Source organism: Anomaloglossus baeobatrachus, unplaced genomic scaffold (assembly GCF_048569485.1).
Source record: "Anomaloglossus baeobatrachus isolate aAnoBae1 unplaced genomic scaffold, aAnoBae1.hap1 Scaffold_86, whole genome shotgun sequence".
NCBI classification, from domain to species: Eukaryota; Metazoa; Chordata; class Amphibia; order Anura; family Aromobatidae; genus Anomaloglossus; species Anomaloglossus baeobatrachus.
In genome coordinates, this window is record NW_027445250.1 from 562,510 (window position 1) to 585,444 (window position 22,935).

At 53.3% G+C, this 22,935-nt stretch overlaps 1 protein-coding gene across 1 annotated transcript in view; it reads right to left on the minus strand.

Annotated features, from left to right (window-relative positions):
- The window catches only part of PRSS54 (serine protease 54), a 151,558-nt gene that overhangs the window by 12,971 nt on the left and 115,652 nt on the right, over positions 1-22,935 (minus strand). The gene's annotated exons all lie outside the window — the stretch shown is intronic.

Consider the following 22,935-nt stretch of genomic DNA (forward strand, 5'->3'; position numbering starts at 1 on the left):
CTCGGGAGCGCTCCACCTTCATTACTCCCTTTGGACTATTTTAGTTCCTGGGAATGCCCTTCGGGATTAAAAAATGCCCCCGCTACCTTCCAGAGACTGGTGGATCAACTGTTAAGGGGGCTTTACACGGTAGCGATGTCGCTAGTGTGGCGCCCTGGACAAGCCAGGGGCCACAGGTAATTACACCACCACACCCTACACCCCGGTTAGGCACATCTAAGCCAGACACAAAACCCTTGTTGTCTTCCTTCAGGGGCTGATGTCCACATCAGGGGGTGGAGCCAGGCGGTTGGTCTCCACCCACCGAGGAGTTCACAGTCCTGGAGGAGGGAACGACAGTCAGATTACTTGTGGAGGAGCAAGTGTGAGGAGCAAAGTGGTAGTTGAGTGATCTGAAGTTAGTCCGGGTGTGTGGCCCGGACGGAGCAGCAAGGTTGGCAGACGGTGGTGACCGTCTGCAGGAGTGGCCTATCGGAGTTTACCGTAAGGACCGTGGACGGGCGGTGGCCCGGCGGTACCGGACCGGTACACAAGGAGAAGCCAGCACCATTGGCAGGGGCTTTTCGGACCCCGGCAAGGCTAGGAGTCGCCGTGAATTTGCCGAATCCGTTAGTGAAGGGGACCTCCTGAGTTTCCAAACAGTCAAGTCCCGACAGAAGGCAACAGTCCAACCCAGTGAGAGAGACACCGCCACCGCCAAGGCAACCGTTTCTCAGGGCCAGCGCCTGCGGGCAAAAGGGGCTCCTCCGGCCCATATCCAAGCCGGGGAGCGGGTTACCGGTGGGAACCCATTGGAACCGTTTACCGTACTTAGGTGCAGGGAAAGGCAGTCACCATCAACCTGCCGGGGAAAAGCAACAGCAGCCGTCCGTGGGACCCATCTTTCCAGCCGTGTGTTTTACCGAGAACTGTGTCATCATCTCAGGCTGAGTGAGTACCACCGTGCCGTGGGCACAGCGCTGCCCCCGCGACCCACCTGCCATCATCTATCCCTACCCCATCACCGGTCCCCGGGACAACCAAACCCCTACCCACGGAGGGGAGAACTAACAACTCAGCTGCTCCCTGTCACCGCTCCCGGGATCCCCGTCCAGAGCAGCGGTGGTGTCACCAAAATCACCACAACCGTGGGTGGCGTCACGGACAATAAGCAAAACCCCCACAATCAAAATCTTCCCCCTTTTCACTCACGGGCGAGGAACGCCGCTCGAGTCCCCGGGATCCGGCCCACCGCTCGAGCCACCACCGAGCAGCAGCAGCAGTAGCCGTGCCGGACCCGAGCAGTGGGAGAGCGCAGCGTCCCCTCCTCCGCCCGCGACACTAGCAATTTCTAGCGATATCGAACGTGTAAGTACCCGCCCCATCGCGCATGCGATTGTTTGTGATCGCTGCCGTAGCGAACATTATCGCTACGGCAGCGTCACACGTACTTACCTGGTCGGTGTCGGCGCTGTGACTGCCGAACAATCCCTCCTTCAAGGGGGAGGGACGTTCGGCATCACAGCGACGTCACCGCAACGTCACTAAGCAGCCAGCCAATCAAAGCGTAGGGGCGGAGATAAGCAGGACGTAACATCCCGCCCACCTCCTTCCTTCCGCATTGCGGCGGCGGCAGGTAAGGAGACGGTCCTCGCTCCTGCGGTGTCACACATAGCGATGTGTGCTGCCGCATGAGCGATGAACAACATGGATAAACAACCCTTACCGATTTTTGAGTTTGGGACGACCTCTACATGGTGAACGATATTGAGGTCGCTGGTCAGTGTCACACGCTGCAATATCGTTAATGACGCCGGATGTGCGTCACTAACAACGTGACCCCGACCATAAAACATTAACTATATCGTAGCAGGTAAAGCCACCTTTAGAACAATGTCAGGACTTTGCCTGTGCTTATCTGGACGACATTGCCATTTTCAGCTCAACCTGGGAGGACCATCTTAAACACTCGGCCATAGTGCTAGGCCGAGTCCTGACTGCAGGACTGACCATTCGCCCTGATAAATGCCAGTTGGGGGTGGCTGAGGTGCAGACCTAGGGCACAGAGTAGGGGGTGGGACCCTAAGACCTGAGCCTGCCAAGGTGGAAAACATTAGTAACTGGTGTAGACCCCAGACTAAAGGCCCCGTCACACACAGAGATAAATCTTTGGCAGATCTGTGGTTGCAGTGAAATCATGGACATATTGTTCCATTTGTACACAGCCACAAACCTGCCACTGATTGTCCACAATTTCACTGCAACCACAGATCTGCCGCAGATTTATCTCGGTGTGTGACAGGGCCTTAAGAAACAGGTACTTGCTTTTTTGGGAACTGTGAGTTACTATAGAAAATTTGTTCCTAATTTCAGCCCCTTGGCCAAGCCCCTAACCGACCTGACCCACAAGAGCATGTCTAGGAATGTGACGTGGATGACTGTATGCGAGGATGCCTTCTCAGCATTAAAGACGCCCTCATCACTGCTCCTGTCTTGGCCGCCCCGGACTATAAGCGCAGGTTCCTCGTGCAGATAGATGTGTCCACATTCGGGAGTGGGGCAGTTCTTAGCCAAGTGAACGCTGCTGGGGAGGAACATCCTGTCACTTTTGTCAGTTGAAAACTACTGGAGTGGGAGGTTGCCTATGCCACCATCGAAAAGGAGCATCTTCCTATTGTATGGGCACTGAAGAAACTGCAACCTTGTATGGCAGAGACTTTACAATTCTGACAGACCACAACCCCCTCACATGGCTGAACCGCGTGTCGAGACACTGGACGATTGCTGTGGTGGAGCTTGTCCTTACAACCCTACAGCTTCTCCATACAATACAAGCGTGGAAGCCAACACCAGAACGCTGATGGACTGTCCCGGCAAGAAGAACCATAGACTATCAACAGCTGAGCAACATGGACTTAAGTGAGGTGGCCAGAGGTCTGTGTAGACCTCATGCCGCACTCACTTATTTAGGAGGGAGACGTTGTGATGGTGGAATATGGGGGGTTGTGTATAATTTTGTGTAGGTTCGTATTTTAGGTGCGGTGCTCTGTTATCCATTCTGTGTACATTGTTGTGTTTGCCTGTTAATCCCGCCCCGCCGGGCTTTTGTAGCTAAGTCTGAGGGAGGGGGGCCTGGGATTCACCAAACTCTCTGCTTACCTGGGAGATTAGTCAGTCTGTTTGAGAACTTCAAGAGAGAAGCAGGAAGATTCATCCTCTGTGGGCAAAAGGTGCGGCTCCCCAGAGAGACCTGGACACTTATCGCTTACTGGACTATATTCGTGTTTCTGGACTATTTTTACCCTCTGTATGGTGGATTATGTTATGGACAGTTTTATTTGCTTGGAATAAATGTTCTTTGGATTGTCACTCATCTCTTGCTTTGTTGATTGTGTGATATGGGAGATGGGAGAAGAACCCCGTCACAGTCTGCTATTGCTTTAGCTGAAATTTGTGGATTCTCCAGTATGAGGTTGTGCACAGCATCGATGATCTACGGAACAACAATCACTCTCGGTCGTCCAGGATGTTCCTCATCATTTTGGCTGAATTGGCCCGGTTTATATTTGGTAACCCAGTTCTTAACTGAGGAATATGAAGGGCATTGATCCCCCAATGTCTGCGACATATCACCATGCCTATCCTTCATGGATTTTCCTTGCAGAAACAAGAATTTTATCCCTCCTCTGCGCTCAGTTGCTGTGAATATCGCATTAGACATCGCCATTTTGTTTTCCCGCGTGCGTAGAACACTGTTGCCATAAGCAACAAACACAAAATATTTGAAAACATATATATACAGGGGGCGCTGTTAGACCAGGGTTTCATGGACTTCCTCACATGTGTATCGTAAACATGACCCCCGACTAAAGACAAGCCAAAAAATGGCCACATTGTCTTTATCAAACTGGCTACAATTTATATCCCCTCCTACCTAGTCACCTCACAGGGGAGTACGGCCCCACCCCTGTCCTGGGTCTGAAACAATATCCCAAAGTGATTATTGGCCATAACTTTGCCTGGGAATGTCGTAGGCGGATGACAATGCTTTCATTTTTACAGTTATGATTTTATCTTTACAATGATAGGACACATGATTAGTCTGCTGGTCCCCCACTGGCCAATATCAAGTTTGGGATACCTACAGAGGTCCCACACCTGTATAAAATATGTGCTAGAATCGTCAGCATGCCTGGATGCGAGATTTCTGCTTGACATGTCTATAGGAAGCATGGCTCATGAGATATTAAACATTTATTCCTGGTGCCCCTCTGTCTCAGGTGTACAGGATGCCTCTAATTAGGTTGTCACTTCTTCTGCAGCATCACAGAAAGGGGTCCTCCTTTCCCTTACTGTTCCCAGGCCTAAACAGCTCATCTAATTTCCATTTCATAGGAGTTCGCCTTTTGTCACACCACTGGCTAACAGACAATTTCCTCAAGTTAATTAGCATACTGATTGAAGCCTCCTTAGGCCTCAAGGCCCAGTCACACACAACGAGATATGGTCGCACCTTGACAAGATGGCGGCTATAGGAATATGGCTTAATAGATCGGAATACATCCCTATGTCCTCACACCTCCCTCCTTTAGAGGGCGCTAGGGGGTAGCACATTCCTGTGTTCCCCCGCACGCCCGTCCGCGACCTCTCGTCGGGACAGGCCGTCGGCATTACCGTGGTCACGGCCCTTTTTGTGGCGAATGGTGAAGTTGTACTGCTGGAGTGCAAGGCTCCATCGCAACAACCTCCCATTCGTCCCGGAGACTAAGTGTAACCAGCTGAGGGGATTGTGGTCTGTTTCCACGATGAAGCGGCGCCCGTATAGGTAGGGTTGCAGATGCTGCAGAGCCTACACTATCACTAGGCATTCCTTTTCCATCGTGGAGTAGGCCACTTCCCTCGGCAACAGCTTCCTGCTCAGGTACAAGACTGGGTGCTCTTGGCTCGCAGAGTCCATCTGGCTGAGCACCGCACCGAGGCCGAAGTCACTGGTGTCGGTTTGTACTACAAACGGCCGCGTGAAGTCGGCTGCCTGTAGTACTGGTGAGCTGGACAAGGCAGTCTTGAGGGCCCAGAAGGCTGTCTTGCAGTCCACTGTCCAATTGACTGCGGAGGGCAGCTTCTTCTTGGTGAGGTCCGTCAGGGGCTTCGCCAGGCTACTATAGTGTGGAACAAACCTCCTATAGTACCCGGCAGTCCCCAAGAAGGACATCACCTGCTTCTTGGTCCTGGGGGTGGGCCAGGACGTGATGGCCTCCACTTTCCCAGGCTTTGGCTTCAGAGCAACCCCGCCTACCCGGTGACCGAGGTAGAGGACCTCACTCATGGCCAGCTGACACTGCCACGGCTTGATGGTCAAACCTCACAAAAACCAAAAGGGTTATATAGAGGTAGTCATAAACAGAAAACCACCACTAGAACTACTCTCATAAAAATATTTTATTAATAAATATTAAAAAAGAAGAACATATGTAGTGTTCTTATCTTACAATTTCGTACATCAAATAGACATATATATACAAGTGCAAGTGTAGACCATGGTTAACCCACGCCTAAGCACAGTTGTAGACAGTGGTTTATAGAGAGGGGGACAGATGTTAGTACGTCGCTGTCCGACTAGTAGTTGTTTAATGTACACTGTGCCTACCTCCTTGTTTGTAGATGTATATGTTGATTATACTCCACTAAAAAGATATCTAGCTCTCGCTGTCCTTGTCAGCCTCCAGCAGGGATAACCACCACCAGAAAAGTGATAAAAGTGCAAACAGATGAACCATAGACAAACTAGGAGAGCAGGGGGATCCATTAGCTTAGTGGAACTCCAGGCTCCTACCTAATATTATCCAGCAATCCTAATTAGGGAATTTATGCCTAATATGAGAACCCTGGACAGCTAACGCATTGCCACTGTTTGTTTGTCTATGGTTCATCTGTTTGCACTTTTATCACTTTTCTGGTGGTGGTTATCCCTGCTGGAGGCTGACAAGGACAGCGAGAGCTAGATATCTTTTTAGTGGAGTATAATCAACATATACATCTACAAACAAGGAGGTAGGCACAGTGTACATTAAACAACTACTAGTCGGACAGCGACGTACTAACATCTGTCCCCCTCTCTATAAACCACTGTCTACAACTGTGCTTAGGCGTGGGTTAACCATGGTCTACACTTGCACTTGTATATATATGTCTATTTGATGTACGAAATTGTAAGATAAGAACACTACATATGTTCTTCTTTTTTAATATTTATTAATAAAATATTTTTATGAGAGTAGTTCTAGTGGTGGTTGTCACAAACCACCGGGGGGGTCACTCAGAAATCCCCCGCGCTGGCTACCAGTACGTCACAATCGGGGGGTAACAAGTGGGGGTCACCCCTCCTTTATACCTCCCGACCGACAGACAGAGCACGTGACGCGCTCTCTAGCGCTCCTCTTATAGTCAGGCCAATTATGGAATTGCCCGACAATAAGCAAGGAGGCCGCTATACTACTTATGCCGATTATTGAAGGGTCCCCGGTGAGAGTAGGGTATATATTCCCCCGACCTCCGCGGGCGGAATATATAATATCTTCCCGAATCTCACTGGCCTCCCCAAAATAATCCTTGGCACAACTCGCTGCCACCAACCGCTTCACGGTAACTATTAGCCGAACACACAGACGTGGGATTCGAGATCGAGATAACAGAACAGCTCAAGATTAATTATATAATTTAATCAGCCTAAAGCACACTAGAACTACAATATATACAATAGGGAATCTACAGAATATACATATGTCAGAGTACAGTTACAGATAAAGCATGGGTTACAAACAGGTATACAATTACATCAGTTACCTTGTGTGTCTGGCCACAGGGGGGCGCTGTAGACCAGGTTTCCAGGAACTCCCACAGATGTTTCCTACACGTGCCCCCAGCGAGAAGAACCCTGGAAAATGGCCGAAGTAGGGTTATCAACCTGGGCAGATCCAGGTCCCCTCCTACCTTAGTGACCTCACAGGGAAGCACTGCCACTCCCCCTGCATGGATCAGAATTATCCAGAAAAGGGGATTTTGGCCATAACTGTGCCTGGGAGCGTCGTAGACGGACGTCAACGCTCTCATTGTGACAGTTATGAATTTAGCTACAGAACGAGGGGACTCATGACCTGTCTACGAGTTCCCATATGGCTGATATCACGTTTGGTGTGTTTCCCAATGTCCTACTTCCATAAAAAGGGTGTGCCAGCATCGTCCACATGCGGAGACACCATTTCTATGGTTGCCATATTTATCGGAAATATGGCTTGCGAGATATTAACCATTTTTTACTGGAGTCGTTCTGTCTGGCTACTTCCATAGCCTTGCTAATGAGATAGCAGCCCCAGCTACAGGGTGACGGCAGGGAGTCATCCTGGATCCATTGTCCTCACATCATCTCATTTCCATATCACAGGACATGGCCATGGATGTGTAAGTGGAATGTGACACCTTCCAGATGCTGCACATTGAGAATAAGAAGGGAGGGGGGCACTGCCAGGGAGTGATGAGAGCAATTATGACTTCTCGTCATAATTCCTCTTCATATCCCAGGCTTTACCTCACACCTCCCCCCTTTTGAGGGCGCTAGGGGGCAGCACACTCCGGTGTTCCCCCGTGCGCCCGTCCGCGACCCCTCCTTGTCTGGACAGCCCGTCTGCGTTACCGTGGTCACGGCCCCTTTTGTGGCGAATGGTGAAGTCGTATTGCTGGAGCGCAAGGCTCCATCGCAACAATCGCCCATTCGTCCCAGAGACGGTGTGCAACCAGCTGAGGGGATTGTGGTCCGTCTCCACGATGAAGTGGCGCCCGTATAGATAGGGTTGCAGACGCTGCAGGGCCCACACTATGGCCAGGCACTCCTTCTCCATTGTAGAATAGGCCACTTCCCTTGGTAACAGCTTCCTGCTCAGGTACAAGACTGGGTGCTCTTGGCTCGCAGAGTCCACCTGGCTGAGCACCGCACCGAGGCCGAAGTCACTGGCGTCGGTCTGTACTACAAACGGCCGCGTGAAGTCGGCTGCCTGTAGCACGGGCGGGCTGGACAGGGCGTCCTTTAGGGCCCGGAAGGCTGTCTCGCAGTCCATTGTCCAATCGACTGCAGAGGGCAGCTTCTTCTTGGTGAGGTCCGTCAAGGGCTTTGCCAGGCTACTATAGCGTGGAACAAACCTCCTATAGTACCCAGCGGTCCCCAAGAAGGACATCACCTGCTTCTTGGTCCTGGGGGTGGGCCAGGATGCGATGGCCTCCACTTTCTCAGGCTCGGGCTTCAGCGTTCCCCCACCTACCCGGTGACCGAGGTACTGGACCTCGCTCATGGCCAGCTGACACTTTCCCGGCTTGATGGTCAGACCTGCCCGGTGGATCCGCCTGAGCACCTGTGCTAGATGCTCTAGGTGGTCCTCCCAGGTGGGACTGAAGACGGCAATGTCATCCAGGTACGCGGCCGCGTACCCTTCAAGTCCCTTGAGCAGGGTGTTGACCATCCGCTGGAAAGTGGCAGGGGCATTCCTCATCCCGAATGGCATCACCGTGGACTCGTACAGTCCAAATGGGGTAATAAAGGCAGAGCGTTCCCTGGCCTTGCGAGTCAGGGGGATCTGCCAATATCCCCGGCTCAGATCCATGATGGTCAGGTACTGAGCCCCGGCCAACTGATCGAGCAGGTCATCGATGCGTGGCATTGGGTACGCATCGGCGACCGTGACCGCATTGAGCCCCCTGTAGTCCACGCAGAACCGAGTGGTTCGGTCCTTCTTAGGGACGAGGACTACAGGCGAGGCCCAAGCGCTGTTGGATGCCTGGATCACCCCCAGCTCCAGCATCTCGTCAATCTCCTGGCGCATGTGTTGCTGCACCTCCAGGGAGACCCGATATGCTGAACGCCGGATCGGGGGATGATCCCCAGTGTCCACGTGATGGACAGCCAAGTCAGTCCTTCCGGGCTGGTTGGTAAACAACCCCCGGAAGGGGTGTAGGGTGGCCCACAGCTGGGACCGTTGGTCCTCCAAGAGCTGGTGGCCAACCTCCACATCCTCAATGGATCCGCCTGCCCTAACCTGGGCTAGCATATCCAAGAGGGTTTCCGCTTCTCCCTCCTCGGGCAGGTTGCACACGGGGAGCGCACATGCCTCCCGCTCATGATGTGCCTTCATCATGTTCACATGGAAGGGCTTCCGCCTTCCACGGGCAGGGTCCAGGGTGACCAGGTACGTCACAGGGTTGAGCTGCTGGTACACGAGGTATGGGCCTTCCCAGGCTGCCTGAAGCTTGTCCTGTGGTACGGGGACCAGTACCCACACCTCTTGACCCACTTGGTAGGTCCTCTCACAAGCGTTCTGGTCGTACCAACGCTTCTGATCAGCCTGGGCTTGAGCCATATTGTCGTGTACCAGTTGCGTCAAGGCCTGCATTTTGTCCCGGAAGCGCATGACATACTCGATAACCGACACTCCAGGGGTGGCCAAATCCCCTTCCCAAGCCTCTTTCACCAGAGCCAGGGGGCCCCGCACACGTCGCCCGTACAGGAGCTCAAACGGTGAGAATCCTGTTGAGGCCTGTGGAACCTCCCGGTAAGCAAATAACAGGTGTGGGAGATACCGCTCCCAGTCACGCCCATGGGAGTCGACCAACATCTTAAGCATCTGCTTTAAGGTGCCATTGAACCGCTCGCACAGGCCATTAGTCTGTGGATGGTACGGGCTGGCCACCAGATGTCGCACCTGGACTTGCTTACAGAGGGTCTCCATCAGCTGGGACATGAATTGGGTCCCCCGGTCGGTGAGCATTTCCTGGGGAAAACCCACTCGGGAGAAAATCTCCAGCAATGCGGTGGCCACCTTGTCAGCCCGAATGGACGACAAGGCCACTGCTTCTGGGTACCGGGTGGCATAGTCAACTACCGTCAGTATGAAGCGTTTCCCGGAGCTGCTGGGGATGGCCAGCGGGCCGACCAGATCCACAGCCACCCTCCTGAAAGGCTCATCGATGATTGGCAGAGATACTAGTGGGGCTTTGGGGTGTGGCCCCGCCTTCCCCACTCTCTGACAGGTTTCACACGAACGGCAGTAGGCAGCCACATCGGCCCCCATTTTTGGCCAGTAGAACTGCTGGTTTAACCTGGCCTTGGTCTTAGCGATCCCTAGGTGTCCGGCCATCGGAATCTCATGTGCGATCCGCAACAACTCCGTCCGGAACGGATAGGGTACCACCAACTGTCGGTCCCTGGGCCACGCCTCCGGTGAACCCTGCTGGACCGTGGCCCGGTACAGCCGTCCTTGGTCCCAGACCACTCGCTCCGGGTCCGAGTCCGAGGGAGGCTGTGCCGCCTGCTCCTTTAGAGCTTTCAGGCTGTCGTCAGCTTCTAACGCTGCCTGAAACTCCTGACTAGATGTGGCCAGAATCGACGAGACTGTCACATCTTCAGTCAGTACCCCGGGACCTGTGTCCTGGCCTCCACCTGACTCGGCTGCCACTTGGTCAGAAGGGGAAGAGCTATCGGACCTCCGGGAGGCCCCTTGGCTTCCAGCACTCCCACTGCGGGTGACAGCGGCCACAGCCGCTGCGACCGTGGGTCGTGCCTGCTCCTCCTCCGTTCCTGACCAAGTCGCCGGTTCAGGCAGACCTACCTGGCTTCCTGACACCCCGGTTGTGGGGGAACCATGCACCGAGATCTTACCTGGGAGCACTTCCGCTCCTGGACCGGCCCCAATCTCACCTGCCTGTTCCCCTCCTGCAGCAACAGAACCCCGGTGTGAAATCTCTGGGGACCCCACATTTGCTGTGGTAGCCCCCACCCCACACACTGGTCCTCCCCCTGCAGCACCCTGCTCTCTGCTTATCCCTGCAGAGGGCAACAGATCCCAGCTCACAGGCTGGTTACTTGTAGAGGCATTGTCACACCTTTCTCTGACCCCCTCCCCTGTCACAGCTGCAGCTGTGTGTGTGTCTATGGTGTCTGTGCAAGCAGAAATATCAGAGTTCACTCCCTCCTCCCTTACATCATTCATAGATAACACATTAACATTGTCAGGAGTCATGTCAGCACTGGCTGAAGGTTCAGCCTTTGGGGCGGGGCCAAACTGGGAGGTTATTTGCCCCAAATCTGTCCCAAGTAGCACGTTTGCAGGGATCCGATCAGTTACCCCCACCTCCCTCACCCCTCGCCCTGCGCCCCAGTCCACATAAATGTCAGCAACAGGCAGCGCCGGGTCAATGCCTCCAATCCCGGAGACAGCGAGGGTTTTTCCAGGGATCAAGTCTTGGGGGGACACCATCTCAGGCCGCACCAGAGTCACCTCCGAGGCGCTGTCTCGCAGTCCTATGGTCACAGACTGGCCGACGGTGACAGGTTGGAAGCTGTCCAGGGACCTACCACCACCCCCACCCACACAATACACCTTGGGCGGCCCTTGGGACGGGGACGGAGCCGGGGCCTTGGGACGCTGAGGGCACATGGCCTTGAAGTGTCCAGGTAGGTTGCACTGGTGGCACCGTCTTGGCTCTGCCACGGGCCTGGAGAGGGGAGTTGAGGGGGACACCCCCTGCAGTCTAGGGGCAGGTGGGGCAGTCGCAGAGTTCATCTTACCCCCTCTCCAGGTGCTGCTGGTGGCTGCTCTCCTGGCTTCAGGAGCCCGATTGTTGGTGTAGTCATCGGCCAGGGCAGCTGTAGCCGTGGACCCCTTTGGCTTCTGGTCTCGGATGAACTGGCGGAGATCCTCAGGGCAGTTCCACAAGAGTTGCTCCGTGATGAACAAGTCCAGGATCTCCGGTCCGGTGGAAAGCTGCAGGCCTTGGGTCCAGTGGTCGGCAGCTCGGGCAAGTGCCCGCCGGTGGTCAGCCCAGGAGTCCTTTGGTCCCTTCTGCAGCGTCCGGAACTTCTTGCGGTAGGACTCCGGGGTGAGGTTGTACTGTTGGATCAGGGCCCGCTTGATGGTGTCGTAGCCCTGATCCGCCTCAGCAGGCAAGTCCCCAAGGATATCCAGGGCCTTACCCCTTAAACGGGGGGTCAGGTATTTGGCCCACTGGTCCTTGTTCAGATGATGCTGCAAGCAAGTCCGTTCAAAAGCAGTCAAGAAAGAGTCCAAGTCTCCATCCTTCTCCAGCACTGGGAAGTCCTCAACACGGACCTTTGGAAGTTTGGTGTCTTGAAGGTCACGTGTGGCTGATGAGGGCCGGAGCTGAGCTAGCTGCAGCTGGTAGTTACGCTCTGCCTGGCGCTCTTCACGCGCTGCTTGCCGCTCACGCTCGGCCATGAGTTCCTTGTAGCCCTCCCGGTCTCCAGCCTGGCGTAGGGCCATAGCCATTTGAAGAAGGCTATCCGAGCCTCCCAGGCTCGGTGGAATGGCACGTGGTGATCTGCGGCCCGCTGCGGAGCCTGGTGATTCACTGTCCATTGCAGAGCGGAGGGCTGGCATCTGGCTCGTTGAGGACCCTTGGGCGAGCTGCTCCTCATCTTGTCCAGCAGTGCCCGGTTGTGCAATGTCCTCTGCAGAGCTGTTTTCTGGCGTCGAGCTCCTGGAGGACTCGTGGACAACCTCCTCATCGTCTCTGGCCTGAGCATCGGCCATTCCTTTGGCTTTGCTCCTGGTGCTCTCAGCCATTCTTGCAGACTTTTGGTCACTGACACAGAACTGACACCTGATGCCTCCACACACCTTACAGTATCTGCACTCTGACACTCTAGTGTTGAGCTAGTCTGAAGACCCCAGCAGCCACAGCTGCTGCAGGCAGTCTTTAGTGTCTGGGAGTATGGGTCTCACACTCACACACACTATTATCTCGATCCCACCGCTTGCCACCAATATGTCACAAACCACCGGGGGGGGTCACTCAGAAATCCCCCGCGCTGGCTACCAGTACGTCACAATCGGGGGGTAACAAGTGGGGGTCACCCCTCCTTTATACCTCCCGACCGACAGACAGAGCACGTGACGCGCTCTCTAGCGCTCCTCTTATAGTCAGGCCAATTATGGAATTGCCCGACAATAAGCAAGGAGGCCGCTATACTACTTATGCCGATTATTGAAGGGTCCCCGGTGAGAGTAGGGTATATATTCCCCCGACCTCCGCGGGCGGAATATATAATATCTTCCCGAATCTCACTGGCCTCCCCAAAATAATCCTTGGCACAACTCGCTGCCACCAACCGCTTCACGGTAACTATTAGCCGAACACACAGACGTGGGATTCGAGATCGAGATAACAGAACAGCTCAAGATTAATTATATAATTTAATCAGCCTAAAGCACACTAGAACTACAATATATACAATAGGGAATCTACAGAATATACATATGTCAGAGTACAGTTACAGATAAAGCATGGGTTACAAACAGGTATACAATTACATCAGTTACCTTGTGTGTCTGGCCACAGGGGGGCGCTGTAGACCAGGTTTCCAGGAACTCCCACAGATGTTTCCTACACGTGCCCCCAGCGAGAAGAACCCTGGAAAATGGCCGAAGTAGGGTTATCAACCTGGGCAGATCCAGGTCCCCTCCTACCTTAGTGACCTCACAGGGAAGCACTGCCACTCCCCCTGCATGGATCAGAATTATCCAGAAAAGGGGATTTTGGCCATAACTGTGCCTGGGAGCGTCGTAGACGGACGTCAACGCTCTCATTGTGACAGTTATGAATTTAGCTACAGAACGAGGGGACTCATGACCTGTCTACGAGTTCCCATATGGCTGATATCACGTTTGGTGTGTTTCCCAATGTCCTACTTCCATAAAAAGGGTGTGCCAGCATCGTCCACATGCGGAGACACCATTTCTATGGTTGCCATATTTATCGGAAATATGGCTTGCGAGATATTAACCATTTTTTACTGGAGTCGTTCTGTCTGGCTACTTCCATAGCCTTGCTAATGAGATAGCAGCCCCAGCTACAGGGTGACGGCAGGGAGTCATCCTGGATCCATTGTCCTCACATCATCTCATTTCCATATCACAGGACATGGCCATGGATGTGTAAGTGGAATGTGACACCTTCCAGATGCTGCACATTGAGAATAAGAAGGGAGGGGGGCACTGCCAGGGAGTGATGAGAGCAATTATGACTTCTCGTCATAATTCCTCTTCATATCCCAGGCTTTACCTCACAGTGGTTTTCTGTTGATGGTCAAACCTGCCTGGTGGATCCGCCTGAGCACCTGTGCTAGATGCTTTAGGTGATCCTCCCTGGTGGAACTGAAGATGGCGATGTCGTCCAGGTACGCGGCCGCGTACCCTTCAAGTCCCTTGAGCAGGGTGTTGACCATCTGCTGGAAAGTGGCAGGGTCATTCTTCATTCCAATATCCTGCCAATATCCCTGGCTCAGATCCATGATGGTCAGGTACTGAGCCCCAGCCAGCTGATCGAGCAGGTCATCGATGCGTGGCATTGGGTACGCATCGGCGACTGTGACAGCATTGAGCCCCCTGTAGTCCACACAGAACAGAGTGGTTCGGTCCTTCTTAGGGACGAGGACTACAGGCGGGGCCCAAGCACTGTTGGATGCCTGGATCACCCCCAGCTTCAGCATCTCGTCAATCTCCTGGCGCATGTGTTGCTGCACCTCTAGTGAGACCCGATATGCTGAACGCCGGATCGGGGGATGATTCCCTGTGTCCACGTGATGGACGGCCAATTCAGTCCTTCCGGGCTGGTTGGTAAACAACTCCCGGAAGGGGTGTAGGGTGGCCTACAGCTGGGACCGCTGGTCCTCCAAAAGATGGTGGCCAACCTCCACATCCTCAATGGATCCACCTGCCCTAACCAGGGCGAGCATATCCAAGAGGGTTTCAGACTCTCCCTCTTCAGGCAGGTTGCACACGGGGAGTGCACATGCCTCCCGCTCATGATGTGCCTTCATCATGTTCACATGGAAGGCCTTCCGCCTTCCACGGGCAGGGTCCAGGGTGACCAGGTACGTCACAGGGTTGAGCTGCTGGTACACGAGGTATGGGCCTTCCCAGGCTGCCTGAAGCTTATCCTGTGGTACGGGGACCAGTACCCACACCTTTTGGCCCACTTGGTAGGTCCTCTCACAAGCATTCTGGTTGTACCAACGCTTCTGATCGGCCTGGGCTTGAGCCATATTGTCGTGTACCAGCTGTGTCAAGGCCTGCATTTTGTCCCGGAAGCGCTTGACATACTCGATGACCGACACTCCAGAGGTGGCCAAATCCCATTCCCAAACCTCTTTCACCAAAACCAGGGGGCTCCGCACACGTCGCCCGTACAGAAGCTCAAAAGGTGAGAATCCCGTTGAGGCCTGTGGAACCTCCCGATAAGCAAATAACAGGTGGGGGAGATACCGCTCCCAGTCACGCCCATGGGAGTCAACCAACATCTTAAGCATCTGCTTTAAGGTGCCATTGAACCGCTCGTACAGGCCATTTAGTCTGTGGGTGGTACGGGCTGGTCACCAGATGTTGCACCTGGATTTGCTTACAGAGGGCCTCCATCAGCTGTGACATGAATTGGGTCCCCCGGTCAGTGAGCATTTCCTGGGGAAAACCCACTTGGGAGAAAATCTTCAGCAATGCGGTGGCCACCTTGTCGGCCCAGATGGACGACAAGGCCACTTCTTCAGGGTACCGGGTGGCATAGTCCACTACCGTCAGTATGAAGCGTTTCCCGGAGCTGCTGGGGATGGCCAGCCGGCCGACCAGATCCACAGCCACCCTCCTGAAAGGCTCATCAATGATGGGCAAAGATACCAGTGGGGCTTTGGGGCGTGGCCCCGCCTTCCCCACTCCCTGACAGGTGTCACACGAACGGCAGTAGGCAACCACATCGGCCCCCATTTTTGGCCAGTAGAAATGCTGGGTTAACATGGCCTTGATCTTAGCGATCCCTAGCTGCCCGGCCATCGGAATCTCATGTGCGATCCTCAACAACTCCGTCCGGAATGGATAGGGTACCACCAACTGTCGGTCCCTGGGCCACGCCTCTGGTGAACCCTGTGGTACCGTGACTCGGTACAGCCGTCCTTGGTCCCAGACGACTTGCTCTGGGTCCGAGTCCGAGGGAGGCTGTGCCGCCTGCTCCTTAAGAGCTTTCAGGCTGTCGTCAGCTTCTAACGCTGCCTGAAACCCCTGACTAGATGTGGCCAGAATCGAGGCGACTGCCACGTCTTCAGTCAGTACCCCGGGACCTATGTCCTGGCCTCCGCCCGACTCGGCTGCCACTTGGTCAGAAGGGGAAGAGCTATCGGACCTCCGGGAGGCCCCTTGGGTTCCAGCACTCCCACTGCGGGTGACAGCGGCCACGGCTGCGATTACCGTGGGTCGTGCCTGCTTCTCCTCCGTTCCTGACCAAGTCGCCGGTTCAGGAAGACCTACCTGGCTTCCTGACACCTCAGTTGTGGGGGAACCCTGCACCGAGATCTTACCTGGGAGCACTTCCGCTCCTGGGCCAGCCCCAATCTCACCTGCCTGTTCCCCCCCTGCAGCAGCAGAACCCCGCTGTGAAATCTCTGGGGACCCCGAATTTGCTGTGGTAGCCCCCACCTCACGCACTGGCTCTCTCCCTGCAGTATCCTGCTCTCTGCTTATCCCTGCCGAGGGCAACAGATCCCAGCTCACTGGCTGATCACCTGTAAAGGCATGGTCACACCTTTCTCTGACCCCCTCCCCTGTCACAGCTGCAGCCGTGTGTGTCTGTGGGGTCAGTGTAAGCAGAAGACCCAGAGCTCACTCCCTCCTCCCTTACATCATGTACAGATAACAGATCCACATTGTCAGGGGGTACATCAGTACTGGCTGAAAGATCAGCCCTTGGGGATTCGGGGGCCTCAAACTGGGAGGTTATCCGCCCCAAATCTGTCCCAAGTAACACTTTGGCGGGAATCCTATCAGTTATTCCCACCTCCCTCACCCCTCGTCCTGCGCCCCAATCCAAATAAACCTTGGCAACTGGCAGCGCCCGTTCAATGCCTCCAATCCCGGAGACAGCGAGGGTTTTTCCGGGTACCAAGTCTTGAGGGGACACCATCTCAGGCCGTACCAATCATCTCAGCGACTGTGTCTTGAAGTCCCATGGTCATAGACCGGCCGACTGTGACAGGTTGGAAGTTGTCCAGGGACCTACCCCCACCCCCACCCACACACATCACCGTGGGCGGCCTTTGGGATGGGGATGGGGCCGGGGCCTTGGGGCGCTGAGGGCACATGGCCTTATGGCCTTGAAGTGTCCAGTTTGGTTGCACTGGTGGCACCATCTTGGTTCTACCACTGGCCTGGAGAGGGGAGTTGAGGGGGACACCCCCTGCAGTCTAGGGGCAGGTGGGGCAGTCGCAGGATTCATCTTACCCCCTCTCCAGGTGCTGCTGGCAACTGCTCTCTTGGCCTCTGGGGCCCGATTGTTGGTGTAGTCATCCGCCAGGGCAGCTGTAGCAGTGGACCCCTTTGGTTTCTGGTCTTCGATGAACTGGCGGAGATCCTCAGGGCAGTTCCACTAGAGTTGTTCCGTGATGAACAAATCCAGGATCTCCTGTCTGGTGGTAAGCTGCAGGCCTTGGGTCCAGTGGCTGGCAGCTCTGGCAAGTGCCCGCCGGTGGTCAGCCCAGGTGTCCTTTGGTCCCTTTTGCAGGCTCCGGAACTTCTTGCGGTAGGACTCCGGAGTAAGGTTGTACTGTTGGATCAGGGCCCGCTTGATGGTGTCATAGCCCTGATCTGCCTCAGCAGGCAAGTCCCCAAGGATATCCAGAGCCTTACCCCTTAAACGGGGGGTCAGGTATTTGGCCCACTGGTCCTTGCCCAGATGGTGCTGCAGGCAAGTCCGTTCAAAGGCCATCAGAAAAGAGTCCAAGTCTCCATCCTTCTCCAGCACTGGGAAGTCCCGAACACAGACCTTTGGAAGCTTGGTGTCTCGATTGTCACGGGTGGATGGTGAGAGCTTAAGCTGAGCTAGCTGCAGCTGGTGGTCGCGCTCTGCCTGTCGATCTCGCTCTGCAGCCTCACGCTCTGCCTGTCGCTCCACAGCCTCCTGCGCTGCCAGATGCCCATGCTCTGCTAAGAGTATCTTGTAGTTGTTCTGGTCTCCAGCTGTAAGACTGGCCACGGCAGCTTGAAGGAGGGCCTCTGCACCTCTCAGGCTGGGGGGATTAGCAAGTGGTGATCTGTGGCACGCTGCAGAGCCATTTGATTCGCTGTCCACTGCAGAGTGGAGGACTGGCATCTGGCTCCTTGAGGACCCTTGGGTGAGCTCCTCCTCGTCTTGTCCATAATTGCCAGGTTGTGCGCTGTCCTCTGCAGAGCGGTTCTTTGGCGTCGGGCTCCTGGAGGACTCGTGGACAACCTCATCATCGCTGCCCGCAGCACCATCCTCCACATCTTCGGCTCCAGCCTTAGGGGTACTTTGCACACTGCGACATCGCTAGCCGATTGTAGTGATGCCGAGCGCGATAGTCCCCGCCCCCCGTCGCAGATGCGATATCTTGTGATAGCTGCTGTAGCGAACATTATCGCTACAGCAGCTACACACGCACTTACCTGCCCTGCGACGTCGCTCTGGCCGGCGACCCGCCTCCTTCCTAAGGGGGCGGGTCGTGCGGCGTCACAGCGACGTCACACGGCAGGCGGCCAATAGAAGCGGAGGGGCGGAGATGAGCGGGACGTAAAAATCCCGCCCACCTCCTTCCTTCCTCATTGCAGGCGGGACGCAGGTAAGGAGATGTTCCTCGCTCCTGCGGCTTCATGCACAGCGATGTGTGCTGCCGCAGGAACGAGGAACAACATCGTACCTGTCGCGGCAGCGAAATTATGGAAATGACCGACACTACACAGATCACCGATTTTCGACGCTTTTGCGATTGTTTATTGGTGCTTCTAGGCTTTACACGTTGCGACTTCGTTATCGGCGCCGGATGTGCATCACTTTCGATTTGACCCCGACGAGATCGCAGTAGCGTTGTCGCAACGTGCAAAGTACCCCTTAGCGTTGGCCAGTTCTTTAGCTTTGCTCCTGGTGCTCTCAGCCATTCTTGCAGACTTTGGTCACTGACACAGAACTGACACCTGATGCCTCCACACACCTACAGTAACTGCACTCTGACACTCTAGTGTTGGTCTGGTCTGAAGACCCCAGCAGCCACAGCTGCTGCAGGCAGTCTTTAGTGTCTGGGAGTATGGGTCTCACACTCACACACACTATTATCTCGATCCCACCGCTGGCTACCAATATGTCATGAAACGGGGGGTAGGAAGTGGAAGTTACAGCCCCCCTTTCCACGACCCAACAGAACGAGCATGTGATGCGCTCTCTAGTGCCCCTCTTATAGTCAGGCCAATTATGGAATTGCCCGACAATAAGCAAGGAGACCGCTATTCTACTATGCCGATGATTGAAGAGCTCCCGGTGAGAGTAAGGTATATATTCCCCCGACTCCTGCGGACGGAATATATCTAATCCTCCCCAGATCTCACTGTTTGCCCCACAATGATCCTTAGCATAAACTCGCTGCCACCAATCGATTACGATAACTATTACGCCGAGCTCACAGACGTGGAGTTCAGGATCGAGATAACAGAACAGCCCAAAATTAAATTATATATTTTAATTGCCATAAGGGCTCACTAGATACTACAATATGGAATTTACAGAATATATACATACATATATAAATATGTGTGTGTGTGTATATATATATATATATATATATATATATATATATATATAGGTCAGAGTACATTTACAGGTAAGTTATGGATCACAAGCAGGCATACAGATCAAGCAGTTATCTTATGCGTCTGGCTACAGGGGGGCGCCGTTCGACCAGGGTTTCATGGACTTCCTCACATATGTATCGGACACATGACACCCGAGTAAAGACAAGCCAAAATATGGCCACATTGTCTTTATCAAACTGGCTACAATCCATGTCCCCTCCTACCTAGTCACCTCACAGGGGAGTACGGCCCCACCCCTGTCCTGGGTCTGAACCAATATCCCAAAGTGATTACTGGCCATAATTTTGCCTGGGAATGTCGTAGGCGGACGACAATGCTTTCATATTTACAGTTATTATTTTATCTTTACAATGATAGGACACATGATTAGTCTGCTGGTCCCCCACTGGCCAATATCAAGTTTGGGATACCTACAGAGGTCCCACACCTATATAAAATATGTGCTAGAATCGTCAGCATGCCTGGATGCGAGATTTCTGCTTGACATGTCTATAGGAAGCACAGCTCATGAGATATTAACATTTATTCCTGGTGCCCCTCTGTCTCAGGTGTACAGGATGCCTCTAATTAAGTTGTCACTTCTTCTGCAGCATCACAGAGGGGGGTCTTCCTTTCCTTTACTATTACCAGGCCTAAACAGCTCATCTAATTTCCATTTCATAGGAGTTCGACTTTTGTCACACCACTGGCTAACAGACAATTTCCTCAAGTTAATTAGCATACTGATTGAAGCCTCCTTAGACCTTAAGGCCTACTACCCATCTATTTAACTCTGTTAGTTCTTAAGGCTCAGTCACACACAACGAGATATGGTCGTACCTTGACAAGATGGCGGCTATAGGAATATGGCTTAATAGATCGGAATATATCCCTATGTCCTCACAGAGAGTTTTATACAGTCCAGGGTATCTGGCCAGATGTTGGTCCCCATATAAGGTCTATGGGGAAAAGAAACCAGCGCAAAGGGGTAGGAGCAAGCGCTTCATACTCACCGATCACCGGCATGGCTGTCACACTGCTCCAGCAGCAGCTCTTTGTCCTTCCCGAGATGGTCGCTCATTAGGCTCATATATATTCACTGATTTCCTCACCCACCAGCGTCTGTGATTGGTTGCAGTAAGACGCACACCCATGACAGAGTGACAGCTGTCTGACTGCAACCAATCACAGCAGCCGGTGGGCGAGTCTATATCGTACAGTACAATAAATAATTTAAAAAAAAAAAACTATGTGCGGTCCTCTCCAATTTTGATACCAGCCAAAACAAAGCCTCACAGCTGGAGGCTGGTATTCTCAGGCTGGGGAGATCCACGTTATTGGGAGCCCCCCCAGCCTAAAAATATCAGCCAACAGCCAGCCGGAATTGCTGTATCCATTAGATGCTTCCGTCCTGGGACTTTACCCCGCTCATCCCGAATGCCCTGGTGCGGTGGCAATCAGGGTAATATATGGGGTTGATACCAGCGGTGCAATGTCACCTAGCATCAAGCCCTGGGGTAGTGATGTCATAATGTCTATCAGATACCCAACATCACTAACCCAGTCAGTAATAAAAAAAATATAGACGACAAACAAATTTTTATTTGAAAAAAACACTCCCCAAAACATTCCCTCTTTCACCAATTTGCACCGAAGGAGCAAATACAGAGGGGTAACCACAAGGTGCAAATACAGAGGAGTCACCACAAGGAGCAAATACAGAGGGGTCACCACAAGGAGCAAATACAGAGGAGTCACCACAAGGTGCAAATACAGAGGAGTCACCACAAGGTGCAAATACAGGAGTCACCACAAGGAGCAACTACAGAGGAGTCACAACAAGGTGCAAATACAGTGGGGTCACCACAAGGAGCAACTACAGAGTGGTCACTGTGGAGACACAGGGCTCAGTGGGTGCTCTCGTCCACTAAAACCTGCCGCCTTTAGAAAGACAGCGTGGCCCAGGGCTCATCCCAACTGAACGCCGGCCTCCTTAACCGTGGGCGTAACACTACTCAGACAACACAGGATGAGGGAACCACAATAATTAGACTTTATTGGATCCCCAAACAATTAACGGCACATAACACATAACCAGCAAAACACAAATGTAACAGGCAACAGAGTCTCACCCTTCCGCTGGCTCACCAGGGATTTAGAATGTCCATGCCTCAGAGGTTCCAGGGCTATTTACTCAAATCCAGCAGCACCCCGCTTTTGGCGGGCACCCACCGGGAAAAGAATAATGCCAGATTTAGGAAGCTGTGTGAGGTCTGCAAAGTCTGTAACAGGTGACTGAACTGTCCCAACCTGAGTGTCCTCCTTAGGTAGTCCTGGTATGATGTTACAATCCTGGCAGCCGGAGTCGAAATCCCTAGGCTGTGGATATGGTCTCCAACCGGAACCGGAGTCCCTAGATTGAAGCCATAAGATATCCTGATCCTCTAGTCAGCTCCAAAGAGCTTAGACTGGATCCATCAGCATCCATCAACCTTCATCAACCTGGTGGCTTAAAGAAGTCCTCTCTTATAGCCACAGCCTTCCACTTGGATACACTGCGTCCTCATCGATTGGTTGGACAAGATCGCCTCTCCCATTGGATGAATCTCAAGCTGCATGGACAATGTTCATTTAAATGATGTGCATAGAAAGACTGAAGCTATCTACATGGAGTCTACAAGTCACAGACTCAACAATGGCTACTAAGGTAATCACATTAGCAATACACAACTACAATACAATAGTTACTGGAAAAGTCTGGAGAACAATAGCTAAGCAAATAGATATAAGATAGCACACAGAAGAACAATGACGTCTGGCTGAATTTTAAGAAACTTTAACCCATGAGAGTCCATGTCATCACATACCTCCCCCTTCTTAATATGAGCCAGACATGATAGGCTTCCGATCATCCTTCTCCTCTTGACGGCATTGTCCTTTTTAATGGTGAAGTCAGCAACAGAGGCTTGCATCTATACACCTCCCCCTGATTACCTCCCCCAAGTTGAGCAGCCATATTGTGGACAAGCACTAAGGTGGGGTCCATGAGATGGGCCTGCACAAATCTCCCACTATCAATCCTCCCCAGTCAATAGCCACAGTGTGGTTAGGCTTACTCACGGTTCTTGGCTCAGAAGTGGATGATGGAGACCGGGAATGCAAACCATCCCTGGAAAAGATGTTAGAAAGATCCACATCAGGGTCCTGCTTGGCTTGGAGGTGGGTGATGGCTGCTTCAAACTGACTGGAAAGTCCTTGTCCTAGGTCATTCTCC